The sequence below is a fragment of the Photinus pyralis genome, unplaced genomic scaffold, assembly GCF_008802855.1.
Source record: "Photinus pyralis isolate 1611_PpyrPB1 unplaced genomic scaffold, Ppyr1.3 Ppyr1.4_LG3b, whole genome shotgun sequence".
Taxonomy (NCBI): domain Eukaryota; kingdom Metazoa; phylum Arthropoda; class Insecta; order Coleoptera; family Lampyridae; genus Photinus; species Photinus pyralis.
This window is the reverse complement of record NW_022170510.1, coordinates 15,823,977-15,829,090: the sequence shown is the minus strand read 5'-3', so window position 1 is coordinate 15,829,090 and position 5,114 is coordinate 15,823,977.

Genomic DNA, 5,114 nt, shown 5'->3' with positions numbered 1-5,114 from the left:
TTTTACGAGGCATAAAAGTAACCGTTTATGAGATACTTTCACAGCACCTAGACTATGGCTTTTAGAACGCCGGTGGTTGCACACCTTTAAGTGTGAATTTATAAATGCAATTGAAGCCATTTTTACGAATCTAATTATAAAATATAGGTATGCGTTGGCAGCACACGTCAGTCACCAGAAGCCAGAAAAGTAGGTTCTCCCTTTCTTATTACTTTTATTTAAAAACGTTCTATGTAAATTCCTTACATTTATTTTTACCTTGGAATAAATACTTGAACTTCTCTATTTTCCATGTCAATAATTGGCTTGATTGCTTTATTTTGCTTCCCCTCCAGTTGCGTGGGTGTATCTTATTGATATTATGGACCGTCCCAAATCGCGATGGCCGACCGGGGAGACCTTAAATTCTACTGATTGGTTGGTTGAGGGATAAAAAAAGGCAGAGCTTTCCAACCATTTATTATGTAAAATGTGGAGAAACCATAATGGCAGTTCAGCGTTGGGCCAATCAGAATTTTCGACTACAAGTTTAGTTTGGGTTCTGCAGGATGCCATAGAAACGATCCGCGTGAGTGTACGTAGTTCAGCTTTGCAATAACAGAGGGTAGCACAGAATGAAGCGGTTCCTATTTGAACTGAAGGGTAACTTTTTGTAATTACCGTGTAATCGTAAATGAAAGATTTACGTAACTTTATTATAGGTATACCTAGTAGACTTGGATTAATGTAAACATAAAGACGGTACCAGGTACTTGTGGGGCACGTGAGCTATACCTGACTAATAATTTTCCGTTAAATCGATGACAGAAGAATGATTTAAACTGAACGGACGATTAAATCAATAAATTGTACTTTATAGCGGTAGCTAATACGGGTTTCTATACGAAAAATTAATCTCTCGCGCTTTTTCCGCATTGCGCCCCATCTAGCGCAAACGCCTAGGTGGGTATACAAACCTTCACGCACTTTTTTACCACCTCTATTCTCCATCAATCACACTGACATTTAGTTTTCTGCTTTTCATAACTCATCATGAATTTAAAAAGACGGAACATGTTTTTTTATTGCTAGTTTATGTTTCTAGAATCCGTTTTAGACGTTAAGATAAATATTATGAATTCTGACGGGTTTTTAAGGGGATGTAAACACTTGTTATTTTCTAATCCAAAATGCTTTGCTATTTTTCAGAATATTCGGCCATTTCCTATATGTTTACTTTTAAATACCTACAACCGTATTTCTACTTACCTATAGAAAACGTACATACCTACCTACACCTAAGATTGAATGATGGGATTAACTTTTAATACGAGCCTACACTTAGATTAATTAGAACAGAAACACATGTTGATTCCATTATAAACGTTTAGTATCTACATATATAAGTAGGTAGGTACCTACTTAATACTTATTTTAAAAAATGTACTTAATTTCCATGTCTAATAAGTATAGAAGCTAACACATAAAAGCTGATTTTGTGATGTCCTACGAGTTAAGAGCTGAAACCAATCAGAAAAGCAATAATGTTAAGTTTCATATATGTAACCAGTCTGTAGTTTTTATGTATGTTATGGTTCATTTCTTTAGTTGACAACGTTACAAGTCTTTGCTGTCATAAAAAGTTTTACATATATAGCGGGTTGGTTTCGGAGTAATAGTATTCTAAAAACTGTTGTTTTCTTGTAGCTATCGCTCAGTTTAAATTAGGTACTACAAAGTGCTTTCTAATTTTAGGAAAAATGTTAGGGTTAGGCTGAATTTTTAAGTTCACAAAAATATACGATAAGAAGTTTATTCTGTTTTCCTCTTTACACATTAGGTGCGGAATTTAAGAAATTTTACTTTTTAAAAGGATTTGTACCAAATAAATAACTACCTACTGAAGTATTAGGTTCACTGAGAATCAGTTACCTATCTGTTTTACATTCTAAACCAGAATCTAAATAATCTTTGACATCGCAGAGTTAGGGAGATGATAAACGGCTTTCTTAAAATGGTAAACAATTCCCAAGGTCTACGTCCATCACACATTATAAATATATCTAAGTACCTATACATTGCCTAAGTACCTAACGCTTTTTCCGTTTTGAAGCTAAGTGTGTGAATTCCTTTCGCTTTAAAATTTAAAACTTTACATTAATAGGTTTAATGTTCTCGGATCATAAATCATTAAAATAGATAGTAGGTAATCGTTCCCGTTTCGCCGCAATTTAACTGAAAAATAGCACCAAAGAAACTGATCTAGGTATTATTTATATAACTATAGTAGTATAGGTAAATCTACCTTTATTTTTGCCTGCTTATAGGGACTGTGATGTTCTACAAAGGCCGATTTCACAAGGGTTAATCCAATTAATAATTAAAAATATTGAATGGTAACACCTCATCGTACCTGACAACTAAAGATGGTCTAACACTAATAATTTTATGATTGATCTATAGCCATCGTTTGTAAATCACAAATAAGCGTATTAGGTAAATAGGTAGGTGGGCTATAGGCACCACATTAACGACTTTAAGAGTGTACCAAGTAGATAAAATTCCTACGATTCGATAGGTACAAACAAAGAAATCGCATTTGATATTATGGACCTAATTAATTCACTCATGTGATGATCGTCGGTCCCCTACACTCCTACACACACTGTGCCCAAGATAAGAATACCTATCTATCATGTGGATCTTGAAAACAATATCTACCTAGAAGGTTAAATTAGGAAAAAGTTGCGCAATTAAAGGGTTACCATGCTGGTTAAAATCCAGAAAATTCCGATTACTTCCAGAAAAACCGAAATTTGCTGATTTTGTATTTATTTTGTCGGATGTTAGGTATTTGAACAGATACAAAAAAATAAAAAAGACACTTTCTCATTGCCACTAAGTATTTCAGCTCTACAGGACATCATTGAGAGATTTTCGATATACAACGTTTCGTTTCGGAGAGATCATCATCTTTTATATGACTTGTAAAAAGGTAGGTATACACACTGTACACTGTACCTACTGTAATGAGTGACAAAAGGCCAAACGCAAACAAAAAAAAACTTATTTCTTGTTTCTTAAAATATAGGTAGCTAGGTATGTGGATCTACTTATTCCTTGTGGTACTTCATTACCTAGATATGTATTTTTTATTTTCTTATTTACGCTTTACCTACTAATTTTTAGAATTATTTGTTTTTGTCCACTGTATACCTAATTCATAGAAGGGTTGAGTGGTAGAACAGACATGGTAGGTACCTACTAATGTGATCAAAAAGGAGTTGCTGTCGAGTCACCTTTGGAATTTTTGTTTACTTGGAAAATCGTATACTTAACTTGAACTTCCAAAGGCGACCCGACAGCAACTCATATTTTTGATTGCTCGTTATCTTGGTAACTCCAGTCTGAAATCTGTCCTATTGAGTTTGTCCCTTTTTTCTAAGTAGGGCTAAATTTTGAAATACACAATTCAGTAACTCAAAATTATAGGTAGGTACCTACTTAGGCACCTACTATCAGTAACTTTTTTTTTAGCTATATGAGATTGATACATTAGCATAGGTAGGTACCTAAAGGGAGCATTTTTTAATCAAAATTTTTATGTTCAAATCAGAAACATAATTGAATATCAGACTGCGATATCAATTTTTAATCTAAATTAAAATTTGGTGAAAAAAACTTTAACACAGATTCTACCATCATTGATATAAAAACGAAGCAACATGATATTGAACATTGTTGCTTTCTCATTGACAATTTTTAAAATCCCCAAACAGAAAGCTGTGCTAAATCGGGCATTTTGGAAAATGGCGGCTAATTACGGGATTTATTACATAGTCGTTGAGTTTCGAAAAAATTATTCTTAACAAAAGTTGTTTCTATTTATCTACATCTTTTGTTACACTTTTTTTGTGTGCCCACCTAGGTATATTTTCATAAAATGCTTTCTTTTTAATAATAAATATCATTTGTTCAATATCACCTTCATAACCTATTTCAAGAACAAATAATGTTTTGAGAAAAACTTGGGATTTATAAAATATTTATAGGGTGGTTCAAATTCGCGGCTCATCATGAGATCTCTATAACGGTGAGAGTTACAGTGTAGGTTACATGAGGGCCAAGTTGCCTCTTTTTGGACTAAAATAACGCTTTTGAAATTTTTGAAAAATCTTTGAAAATAACTGAGATGTCACCAAAAAACTGAAAATGAAAAATTTTGATTTTATTTTCCCGAGCTTAAACGGTCGGAATTGGACGGTTTCCGTTAGCACTTTTTTTCGGAGAATCTGTTACATACCTATTATAGAATTTCCATAGCATGTTAGATGTAGAAGCTACTACTAAGCAACTAATTTCTTGTTTCTTATGGGCGCCATATTGAATTTTATAAAATGTGTTTTTTAGCCACAAGAAAGGGCAACTTTGCGCCCTTTTAACCTACCTATACTTACTGTATCTCTCACCGTTACAGAAATCCCAATGGCGAGCTACGAATTTGAACGACCCTGTACAGTGTACAGTATACCAAGTGTTCAATTATTGTTTAGACAATGGCATCAACATTTTTCTTGATAAACCCTGACTCGCAGTGCTTGGTAGAGCGTGAACTTTAACAATGACAAGATCGTAATATAATTCGAGGGGTACTAAGTTGGTTTGAAGAAGTCACGGGAACTAACATATCATTTTTTTTTGTACATCTCCACAACGTCGGTTCTAACATATTGCCACTCCACTTGCACGTATAGGTGGTAGTGCCCGCGGTACACAAAAAAATAGTGCATTTAATGATGCAAGCATTTCGCTTTGCATAATTGTTGTATGGACCTTAAATAATGATTTGACCCATAGTTCCTGAAATTTCATCCCTTAGGATTGCAATTTCAGGGCGGGGGTTCAAGTTTCATGTGAAAAATGTTGGAAAAAGTAAATTTAGCCACCAAGGCCTGTTTGTAGTCACCGCCGCAAGATTCTAACCTGTGGAAAGCAACGCAATGCAATGGTCAGAATTTCCGAACAACCACCGGAAGTCATGATAGACCTCCATTTTTAAAAATGACCGCCAAAAAGTGAAACTTAATGCTGAGCCCAAATGTTGGAGTGTTGGGTATCATTTCAAATGTTTTTGA